A 12,463-nucleotide genomic window follows, 5' to 3' on the forward strand; every position below is an offset into this window, starting at 1 on the left:
ACATTTGGGAAATAGTCCTGGTTTCATCATTAAGGAGTCTCAGTGCAGAGAACTGAGGAGAGAAGCCGCTAAGTCAGAATTTTTTACACTTATTTGATCTCAGGCATTTCCTTTATCAAATAATATCAGCTAGTATTTTATGGAATCCGGCCTCCAAAGAATGAAGCTCATAAAAAATAATGAATATTTTTATGTATACGATACTATTCTTCTCTGGAATTACTTTGTTTATGAGATACCAAGATAAGAATTTGAATAAACATCTGTCATTCTTGAAATATAATGCCACATTGCTGTGTAAAAGAATGTGGATTTATAATAGCTATCAGTGTACAATACTAACATATGATTTTCATTGATGCCATAGCACCAGGGTTGTGATTTTTTTTAATTGTTTTATTTATTTGAGAGAGAGAGAGAGAGAGAGAGACAGAGAGAGAGAGAGAGAGAGAGAGTGTGGTGTGTGTGTGTGGCCAGCTCAGCCCACCAGCGGGCGGGGCTGGCTGGCATGTGGTGCTGGGGGATCGAACCGCGGTCCCTGGGTTTGCCAAGCTTGTTCCAAGTTGGTGCTTTAGACCACTGAGCCATCTCTCCAGCCCCATGGGTTGTGATTTTTTAAGTTAATAGTTACCACTAACTGGTTGACCTAACTAGGAATTTGGCCTAATTTTGTTTCTGGCACTTCATTCTTACTCAAAGTCCTAAATTTAACTCTTTCTGATACTAGTAGTGTGCTTGCCTAACAGAAATCTCATTCATATTTTTATAAAGTAGACATACAAAAGAGTAAAATTGACACTAGGATTGTGAGCTCTAGTGTACTCTTCTTTGTTCTGTCCTTTTTTAATTTTTTTATGTATATGCTTTAATGATTTCTTTCTTTACAATTATTTTTGTTCTCTCTTCTTCACAGGCAGGATGTGTTGGGTAGAAACACTTGTGTCTAGTTAAGTAACTTCTCTGAAATTGGAAAAAAAAAACCAAATCATTTATTGAGATTTTGCATCCTAATATAAAGTTCTTGGTTTAGAGTAGGATTTTAAAAAGAATTATTTTTACCAGACATGTGTGATAAATGTACTGAGGCTTTAGTTAGACTTTTCACAAAGTCTAAATATAATATCTAGAAGTTCATTTATGATAAAACTATATTCAATGTTTTAAACACACAAAGATGAATATTAAACTTATCTTTCATAAATGAGTTTGTTACTCATCTAATGAGAACCAATAGTTCTCAGTATATTATTGTGGACTGGCAGTTAATACCAAGTATCTTTAACTTGGCCAGCTACATTTTTATCCAAATTTGTTTAAAAATAGTAGACATAGCTCTCAGAATAAAGATACATTCTATATGTAAATGAGAAAAAAATTCTTCCTTTAAGGATTAATTTCTCTTTTGGAAAAATTGTTAGGATACTAGTTTAAGAATGCTAAAAGAGAGTGAAGGTAGGATGGTCTAGAATCTAGAAAAAGTGTAAATAAAATTTCCGTGGCCAGGAGAGCACAAATCTCATGGTGGCCCTGGTCTATCTCGAATGTGAAGATGTCTTTACTACAAGTAGAATTTTCCTGTTTCCTATTGGATTGCTGCAGCATGCTTATGGTACTTTTTCATTTTATCTTATTTTATTTTTGCTGTATTTTAGGGAAGGATCTACAGGGTGTTCAGGGTCTCACTACTAGATCTGACTCATAGTGATTATCCTGTTTACAACTTCCCAAGAGCTGGGATTACAGGCGTGCGGGCTACCATGCCCAGTCTATCTCTGGGGGCAGGGCCAGCATGGCAGGCCTGGGAATCGAACCCCTGGCCCCTGCACCTCCTTGCAGGCACTTTAGTCTGTTGAGCTATTTGGCCGGCCTGTTTTTTTTTTTTTTTTTTTTTTTCCAGAACCAGGGATTGAACTCAGACCCTTGTGCTTACCAGGGAAGCACTTATTCTACTGAGCCATCTCTCTGGCACTGGTAGTTTTTTAAAAAAGAGGAAAGAGTGGAATTGTTAAGCATGTAACTTCCTTATAAACAGGATTTCCCTTTGCTTCTGACAGAGCTCACTGAGTGGTAAAAACACAAATGGATTCTAAAAATATAAGGAATGATGTATGCATGTATATGTAGAGCACTTTAGCAATTATTTAAGGCATTTAATGTTTCATAGAAGGATCTTTCTGGATTTTGCTATTCTATCAATGTGAATTAGTATCCCAATTCTGGGAGGAAAGAATGCAGGATAGCTGCGGATTCTCATTAACACTTGGCACTTTCTTGGAAAGATTTGCAAAAAGAAAGTAAAAAAATTGTATTTGACCTTTTCCTGGAGCGGCTCACCCTCCCTCCTCTCCCTCCCCCACACCTATTATTTGCACCTATGGGCTTCAAGATGTATTCACGGCTTCATTCTTCTAAGATGAAACTGCTTTTATAGAGCTGTAATTTGTCATTTAGACAAGGCTCATTGCCTTCACATGTTAGGTACAGATCAGATGAAACAGCCAGGAATATTATTGTTTGTATATTAAAGATTAAAAGATTCAAAGACACTATTTTTCTCCAAGGTTTAAAAGTTTTGAAGTGTGAAACTTGATTCACACACACCAGTGGCTATAAAAATAGTCTGATCCAATTTATTTCTCTATAAGATTTTCTGCATCAAAGTTTTCACTATGTCTATGCTGAGAAATAATGATGCTTCTACAGATATGAGAGTGATATTAGACATCGCCTATTCTGAAGAATGCAAATTTTCTTTGATGAGCACAGATTCAAAGGCAAAATCAATGTTCACTTTACCTTTTGGTTTTTGTAATAGTCTTCCAAAGAATATTTTACACCTGATAATTTTCCAACAAAAATGACAAGAAAAATGCACAAGAAACTCTTTGAAGTCCCTATTAACTTCTAGAAAATGTATTCCTTGAGGAAATAATGAATATATCTTAACTGGCTTTACTTTACTTAGAAACTACTTTATATTAAGTTAAGAAAAATTATAACAACAAAGAAAATGATTAGCAATTATTCTTGAGTAAGCTATCTTTTAAAATAGCATGCTACTAGAGCTATTAGGACAAGCTTCTAGCTAAGGGTAAGCAAGAAGCAAGTCTTCTGTTGTATCTATTAGCTAGATAGGGGCCTTTTATTTTCTGAAATAACCAGAGGGACAATGTAATTTATTGTCTTGCCAGGATACCTGTGAGCAAGAAAGGTGGAAACTAACCACTACTAGCCACAAAGCTGCAAACTAAGACAGTCTTGGACAAGTAAATAGTGGGGAATCTACAGATTATACATTTCACAAGAGTAAAAAGAAAACACTCTTCAAAATCCACATATTATCATCCTTTCCTGTGTTCCAGATGTTGTGCTTGTCAGTAATCAATAACTCTGGCCTGAACAGAGCGAGCTACCCTCTTGGAGTTTACCTCTGTTACCACTAATGAAAAATGTGCTAAGAAAACACTACAGAAAAGAATTTCTTTGTTTTAATAAAAAAAATCTCCAATAATCTTTAATACAAATGTCTATGGTAACAGAGGCATAGTAATACTTTTTCGGTTGAAATTTCTTTCCTTTGCATGACTTTTAAAAACTTACCCAAAAACTTTTGGAGAAAATACTTGTTTCTTATGGAAGTATAAGCTGTCTGGATTTGATGGAATATTTTATATAAAACTGTCCTTAGGTGTAGTTACTGCTAAAACTGATTCTTCTGGTCACAAGCCAGAAAAAATAATTTACTTAAGCAAGTATTTAGGAATCCTCCAAAATAAGTTGTATAATTCAATGAAAGAGAAGCAATCTTTTACACTATAAAATAGATCAGCATAGGTCAAAAGTAGACCACTTCTTTTTTTTTTATGTATTTAGTACAGGATCTACAGGGTCTCACTACACAGATCAGACTCAGATCAGTTATCCCCCTGTGTTCAGCCTTCCAAGTGCTGGGATTGCATGGGTGCACCACCACGCCCAGTCTCAGTTGCCACTCAGCACGCCCCAGGGGTGGGGCTGGCATGGTAAGCCGGGGATCGGGGATCGAACCCTGGTCCCTGCATCTGCCTAAACAGGAGCTTTAATCGGCTGAGCTATCTGACCAGTCCTCAGATAAATTCTTATGATCCTTTAAAAGTCCACTTCAAGGGCCTGGGGAGATAGCTCAGTAGAATAAGTGCTTGCCTGGCAAGTGCAGGGTCTAGAGTTCAATCCCTGGTATCGCAAAAATAAATAAATAAGTAAATTAATTAATTAATTTTAAAAATCCACCTCAAAGGGACAGACAGAATAAAATTTCAACATGTGAGGAATATTAGGTCATTTACAGTGAAATATTATCACTTTTAATGCACAGGCTGTGATTTGTAGAAGTAAAAGTTACCTTTTGTTTCTCAACATTAAGCTTTGTGCCTGACTGTCAGCACCAGGCACCTGCAGAAAGAGGGCCCTGGGTGAGTCCTCGGGAAAAGAGCTGTGTCCCGGTGTCGGCTATAAATGTTTTATACACAGCTAGTTAAAAGACTTTTTTATTAATCCTGGAGTGTTTGTGCTTACTGTTATGCAAATTGTGCAACAGTAGGTCTCAGACTTTTAGGACCTAAAATGTCTTTTCAACCTCAGAACTTGCTAAAAACTTCAAATGGATTTGCTTGGGATTATATCTATCGATAGGTACTATGATTTATACTAAGAACATGCTTAAATGCATTATTTTATTTCAATAGAATAATAATGAATATACAACATTCATATTGACAGTAACTGTATTTAAATTAAAAACCTTGAGAAAAGTGGAAGAGCTGCACATTAGAAATATGTAAAATGTTTGGTTTCATAGACAACAGCTGTACTAACTGTATTCAGTCTGTTATGATTTATCACTTACATTGATGAGCATTAAGGAAATATTTTTATTTTAAAGAGAAAAAATAAAAATAACAAGAAAACAAATTTTCGAAACAGGCTAGTAGGAGATTAACACTAATTAATGCATTGTGTATTGTGTATACTTTCTCTCTTATGAAGAACTCTACTTTTAGATTATATTTAATTATTAGAAATTGAGGGTCAACTTTATGTATAGGACTTTAAAATCAAGGCTGGAACCGGGCATGGTGGCACATGCCTGTATTCCCAGCACGCGAGAGGCTGAGTCAGGAGGAACATTGTGAGTTCAAGACCAGCCTGGGATACAAAGTGAGCTCAAAGCCAGAAAGACCCTGGTTTTGAGCTCACTTTGTATCAAAAAGACAAAATAAATACATAAATCAAATCAAATCAAATCAAATCTAGGCAGATAGCTCAGAGATCTAATCACCTGGAAAGCACAAAGAGTCGGGTTCCATCCCCAACAACGCATGCCACCATGTGCCACGTTGGCCAGGAACCCTGGGGTTAGTGGTGCTGGCCACTGAAACTGGGTGTGGTGGCCCCTGTAAGCCCAGCACTGGGAAGCTGAGACAGGAGAATCACTAAGAGGTCCACCTGTGTAGTGAGACCCTGTATAAATAAATAAATATGGTTTTTTAAGAAAAGATTTTAAAATCATCCCGAATGACAATAATACTCTCGTTCTAAAAGGTCACGCGTCCCTCAGTTTAAAAGCTGGGTGGCTGACCTTAGTTTTGCACACATCCAGACTATGCACGGCTGACAGCGAAGTGCATTAAGAGAAGGGGTTATCTATTCTCTCTTATTATATCTGTGAAAAAGATAAACACTCCGTTCTCATTTCATTTTCAGCTTTTATCCTTATTTGAAAAACCATTTATCAAAATAATAATTACTTGTCATCATCAGAGTAGAAAATTATACCAAGATCTCTTTTTAAAACACCTACTGAGGAAGTGCTTCAAACAATGGCAGTAGTTCTTGCTGAGAAGCCTCAGGCACCATAATGGAAAGCTCCAATTTTTTGATATCCCTGGTTGGCAGGCGGGTCACCACGCGCGGCTGGGGCCGTGAGACCGCGTGGACGGGGACCTCGTGCTCACCGCACCCTCCTCCCTGGAGGTGCAGTTCGGAGCTCCCGCGTGTTCCCTCCCGCGTGGTCCCTCCCACGTGGACCAGGCCTCCGGGTCCCCGGCTGTCAGGAGCTGCTGTGGGCGTGGAAACCACTGTTCTCACTGCTCCGAGAGACGGGGGGGGGGTGTCAGTGCAGGCGGAAGGGTCAACCCCTGCGGTCCTCACCACCCCACAAGGGCTCGGTCCTACCTCAGACAGTACTGTTTATTCAGTCAGCCTTCCCCCCACCACCGCCTCAGAGTTTCACTTAATGAGACACACTATCTCAAACCTTGAAAGATAATTTTTAACTAAGAAGTAACCTATTTATAGGAATGATTTTCAGCAAGTGGTTCTACCTGGTATAAGTTTTCGGGCCTGAGTGAATTACAAAATTGTTTCAAAAAGACCCAACAGCAGAAGACTGAAGAGGTGGAGGAACAAAGATGAGAAGGGAGCTGCTTGGAAGAACTGTGATTTTTTTTAAAAAACTGCTATCTCAAGATCTCTCTGTAAACAGAAAATGGACATTCTGGTTTCTGGAAAAGCTACAAAAAATATATTTTATTTAAGATTTTGGGTTATTTCAACATGTGAAAAATTCTATGTGGTTTACAATGTAATATTTCCATTTGTTTTAATACACACACCCCAACATACATTTAAGACAGCGTGTTCTCTTTATCCATTGTCAGGTCTGCAGCATCACATTATACAGGAAGACACCTTGAACCTGGGGTGTATGGAAGGTTACCAGGGGCCAGGGCTTAGCCTCATCTGCTAGGAAGACAGATCAAAGAACTGTCGGGTGATCTTAGTTAGAATCAATAATATACATCACTAGGTAAAGAAATTCATATTGATGCAAAAAAACTAAATGTTTTCCTTTGAAGGGCATTCCATTAACCAGGAGATAGTGCTAACTCTTAGTAGAAGTTATACAACCCTGTATTTCATGTGTGAACTATCAATTCTTGTTCCTGCTTCCTTGATTCTTTTTTTACTTCTGTTTCCTCTCTCACTGCTGACTTTCAGTGGCTGTGGCATTCAGAAGTTTCTGAGGCTCCGGGGCCCTTGCTTCCCCACCTATGCTGGGCCCTCCTGCTTTTTGAGATCCACATGATCATGTGTTTGCTGTGGATGAAGCAATCACCTTGTGTCCCTTACCCACCACAGGAAATCTGATCTGTGATGTACAAACCGGTTTTAAACTATATCTTGAATGTTGGAATTAGTACTAAATTAAAACTAAATGACTTGAGAATTTCATAAGAAAACAGGATGGAATAGTAAAGGAAACAGTACAGCTACGTGCTTGGGATGTAATATACGTTCACTTAATATTGACTGAAGTCTAGTAGATGTTGATGGAGCTACATGCCATTCCTGGTTCAGTGGATGATTTGGTGTTATTTAAATAAGAGATCAGTGTAGAGACATCCCCAAGTGAGACTGGAGCCTTACGGGGGCCACAAATCCTGAAGGCAGGGGCATGTTGTTCTAAGGTTTTAGACTTTATCCTCAGGTCAACAGGGAATTAGTGAACATGGAAGTGGAAATGCTGTGATATAGCCAGCGTTGCAGAGAGATTATTGGGCAGCAAGTGGTAGGACAGAGGGGGCGAGAGCATGAAATGGGAGGCACGTGCTCCAGCTAGGACTCCTGGCAGAAAGATTACATGGGGCAGAAAGAAAGCTATGACAGTTAAGAAAAGAGGAAATGGATTCCAGAGATGTTAGGACCTGGTGGCTGATGAGATATGGAGATGCGTGAAGGAAAGAAGCAGGAATGATGCTTTGCTTTGCCAGCTGAAAAGAAGACAGCATTACTTTCTACAATATAAAATGAAGAGGGAAAGCAGCTAAGCCTTGAAGAGTTCAGCTCTGGAACACAGGAGAGTCCCAGGGACCCATGGGACATGCAGCAGGCATGTGCTGTGGGAAATGGACAGCTGGGTCTGGACCTGGCAGGGTTTGCTGAGTCAGCATGTCTCAGAGTAATCTGTATAGAAGAGGGAGTCCGGCCCCTGAGAACAGGTCGATTTCAGTCAGACGCAGAATGAGACCAGCAGGCTGAGCATGCAGAGCCCTGGAGGCCCATGACAGCAAGCTGTGGTGAGGAAGTAGAGCCAATGACAGGAGCAAATTCAGACTTCCAGCCAGTCCAGAACAAGGCTAAGGGAGAGTGGTGTCACTCTGTTGTGATGTAGATGCTTCTAGGGTCACAGATTCAAGGGTAAGATGGACGTGACTATGAACTACAGCATGTTCCGCAAGTACAAGCTTGTTCCATAAGTACAAGTTTCATTTTTATTTTTATTCTGTTAGCTTTATTTCACTAAGCAAAGTAACTGACCTCTCTGAGGCCTAGGTTCCTGGTTGAAAAATGGGCCTGAAAACAGTATCTATCTCCTAGTGTTTATGTGAGCACGAAGTAACAAGTAACGTGCAATGAATGACTAGACCCCCGCTGAGGACACAATAGTTGCTCTTGGTGGAGGAAGTATCAGTACTAAGGGAAATGGCAGGATTGAAACAGTAGTGCTCGCTTTGGCCACACATGTACTAAAACTGAAACAATACAGAAAAGATTAGCAGGCCCCCATGCAAGGACGACAAGTGAATTCGTGAGGTGTTCCATGTTTTATAGTGATCACCACTGTCAATATTCTATTATTATTAAAAAATGTTCCAAAATAATCCAGCAAGATTTTTTAAATTGGCAGGTACTTAAGTAAACATTTTTTAAAAAAGAATCTAGGCACCCAAAACTTCCCACTTATAATTGGCATTCCACAGCTTATAATTGACTGGCAGCCTCACTACACAGTGGGACAAGGCACTGGACGGCCACACTGATAAGGCGTTCCTGAAAGTGAAGGCATTGTGGCTGATCATACAGAGCCTTCCTTCTTTTGGCTTTTCTGGGAGAGATGAAAGGGGGCAGCAGTTGAGGGCAGTATCCTCACCCAGAACTCCTGGCCTGTTCTAATGTGGTCATTCTTGACATCAAATTGTTCTATGTGGTGTTGTCTCCATCGGCCACACTGTTTCTCTCCCAAGCATCCACAAGCCCCGCCCCATCATCAGCTCCTGTCTTCCCACCCCTCAGTGTGAACCCAGGCACAATCTTCCAATCACTAGCCTGATGTTAGTAAATTTTTAAAGAAAAATTTTAAAAGTAGACAAAAAAAGAATAGAAACAATACAGAATTTCACTAAGACACATGATAGTATCAAATTACCTAGTACAGATAGCCTGGTGTTGGTGTTGCCTGTGCCAGGACTCTGTCTACTCCTGCATCCAGTGGAGGCAGGCATTTCCTGGCTGTGTTTGGTAGGTAATGCACAACTACTGCTTGGTTTATTGATAGAGTGACTGGAATATACTGTGACATAAGGTTGGTATTTTTATTCACTTAAAAAATGTAATGCTGATATCAAAATCTCAAATTTATGTGCATAGTTAAGGGCTGAGATAGTTCAGACTTCTTGCATTACTCACTGATGCTAGCAAAATTTTATCTTTCTGTTCAAAACAGTTTACATTTGAGTTTCTTTAAAATAACAGAGCGGACCATAGCTCTTCCTTTTTATAATTTAGTTCTTTGAATCTGCAGGGCAATTCAAAGCCTAAAACGCCATGCTCTTATAAACTCTAAGGAAACTTTCAGTTTTAAGTTATAATCATCTCTTAGATTTTTTTTTTTTTAACTTTCTTGCTGGTTATACAGATAAAAGGCTTTCTCTTTGGCAGATTCCTATATACGCACAACACACTGATCATTCTTTTCCTCCTTGTTCTTCCCTTGCCTTTTTCTCCCTCTTCATTTCATATTTTGAGGGAGTTTCAATGTGTTTAGAATCGTTTGCTCACGTCTGTCCCCCACCGCCATGCCTCGCAGCCTCTCCCTCCCTCTTATGCCCTTCCTCTTGTATAGCTGTAAGCAGTAGAACAAGGTTCACTTAAATATTTAGTAAGCTATAAAGACAAATGTTTGAAAGGACATTTTCTTAAATACTGCTTTTTTGTGGTGCAGAGGTATGTTGCTTCAGTTTATGGACAATAAAAACTTATTGCAAAGGAAAGGCTAAGAATGACAGAAAAGTAAACCAGGCTTTAAATGTGCACATTTCCAAATGGGGCTTTAATGATAGAAGCTCTGCTACTAGGAGTTGCAGTGCTAAATAAGCTCCAAAGCACATTGCCCACACAGTGGAGCTCGCTGGGCTCCCTATTCTAGTCTCTGGTACAAAAACAAAAGACAAATGAAATCACAGTACCCCGTTCACAGTCTTCATCACTCACACACTGATCATTCCTGGTTTTGGTCTCTGATTTTATTTCAATTGATGAAACAGGCAGGAGCGTGCTACTTGCCCCCTGGGCATCACTCAATGTTGGTGATAATTAAGATACTATTTATGAAAGAGCACAGTTGTGTGTTGTCAGTTAAAAACATAGTGGTACTCCTGTATGTTGCACTACAATGGTGAGAAATGTTTATTCACACCACTAATTTGGAAGCTTGCCCCCTTGTTAGTGGTTCCTGGTGGAGAAAGGCCTGAATGAGAATAGATTTACAGCTCTTGACTCCTACACCTCCCTCCTAATGATGACAAGAGAGCTTCTCTGGAAAGAGAAAAATAAACTTCACTGTTCAACAATGTAACCCTCTGTGTACATGCAAGTTGCATACAGAAACTTCCGTAATTCATTAAAGATTACATGCTTTTGTTTTTATACTTGTTATCTCCACATTTATACCCCGTAAGGTATTTGCCCACTGTTACCAGATAGGAAACCAAAGCATGGAGAGGTAATATACCAAGTCCCAAAGAGCCATTGTCAGAGCTGGCATTCAGGTTCCGTGCTGACCTAACCCCAGTCATGAGCCTCTTCCCCTAAAGCACACTGTACACTCCTGGGACAGTCAGGCCACAGGACGACAAGTGGCATTCTCGCCTGACTTGAGGCAGAGGCAAAGCAATGTTAGCTACACAGAAATACCAAGATGTGTATGTGCCCCAGGTTCCTTTAATAAGTTTTAAGCATAAAAACACCTCTATCACACAAAATCTGTGTTTGGAGCTTCTGGCTGGCATAAGTGGACTAAAGAACAATGCACCCTGGATGAACACAGCCATGAGCTCCATAAAAACATGTACTTGCAAATCTCAGGATGATTATTTATAGTGTGTTTCATGAGGTGGGATTCCCAAATTTATATGGGACAAGAAACCATGAAAATGAGAAATGAGACCAGATTCTTCCTGTAGAGAACTTACACGGACAGGAAAGGATACAGATTGTTTCCTTGGGGACAAAGACCAGCTGTGAGGGTCACCTGCCATCATCAGCTTCTGGACCTTCAAATCTAATTGTTTCTGGGTTTTGTTCAGGCCAGTTCTCTTTTCCTTTTTTTTTTTTTTTCATTCTCTGAGTTTATTACACTTGTCCACCTGACACCAGGTTTCAAATATTATTGTTATTGTTTTTGCCTTTTCTGTTTTCTTTGCTATTGGGGGATTATGCCATTTTATTACAAGATTAAAATTCTTGTGGACTGTCCCAAGAGCGTAGAAATATCCGTATGTAATTCGATGTAATTTTTTGTTGTTCAAGTCTCGTTCTTTACTGCATTACAATAATTCTTTCAATGAGTTTTGGAACTTAGGTTTTAAAATGGTCTTAGGAAACCACGAGTTTATTTCCCTTTACCTAGAATACTTCCAAACCCTAGGGAAACTCTACCCATGCTGCATAAAAACTATGAACATATTCACTGACATTTGATAATATGCTTCATTACTTTCCATTCTGGTATGATTTGTTATCGAGAAGCACAAGGAACTGTTTAATCGGGTCCCCAAAAGCATCTCCAGCACCCTCAGCTTTTCTGTGTGCTTTCATTTCTTCTAAAAACAGACCTTGTCCTCCTCTTATTGACCAAAGGAGCCTAGGCTGGCACTCTCATCCAATCGCTGATCGTAGGGATCATCTTTTGGAGACCCTGACCATAGAAAAGTGTGTTTCCCCCAAATATCTCACAGCACACATTGAAACAGAAAGCTGATAGAGTCAGTGATGGATTATTGTCTATATTCTAAATGCAGAATTAGGAAAAGTGGGAACCCTCTGCCTACAGGTGTTTGCCTTCTTTAGAGATTCTCCGTTTTTTGGTGTCCTCCCCCACAAGCTTCACATAGCTGATCTCCTTTGTCTTATTCCTTTCACCAAATTCACATTCTTATACCCTTTCTAGTTCAGATCATATTTTATATGAAAAATCAAATCCTATGTCTTACTTGCTTGATCCCTGGGCCATATAAGCTGGAAAATTTTGCCTCATACAACACAGCAGAAATATTCATCAGATTGCAAAAAGCATATTTTCACAGAACTCTTAGAGTAACTCTGCATTCACCTTTACTCACCTGCCCTGAGCTGACCCTTAAAT

At 39.5% G+C, this 12,463-nt stretch overlaps 1 protein-coding gene and 1 non-coding gene across 2 annotated transcripts in view; both read left to right on the forward strand.

The window, feature by feature from the left end:
* Frem2 (FRAS1 related extracellular matrix protein 2) overlaps positions 1-12,463 on the forward strand; it is a 192,818-nt gene that overhangs the window by 45,691 nt on the left and 134,664 nt on the right. The gene's annotated exons all lie outside the window — the stretch shown is intronic.
* LOC111816735 lies at positions 8,544-8,649 on the forward strand. Its single transcript, XR_002821073.1, has one exon. It is a non-coding gene; the product is annotated as a U6 spliceosomal RNA (small nuclear RNA).

This window comes from Octodon degus, unplaced genomic scaffold (genome assembly GCF_000260255.1).
Source record: "Octodon degus isolate 3935 unplaced genomic scaffold, OctDeg1.0 scaffold00038, whole genome shotgun sequence".
NCBI classification, from domain to species: Eukaryota; Metazoa; Chordata; class Mammalia; order Rodentia; family Octodontidae; genus Octodon; species Octodon degus.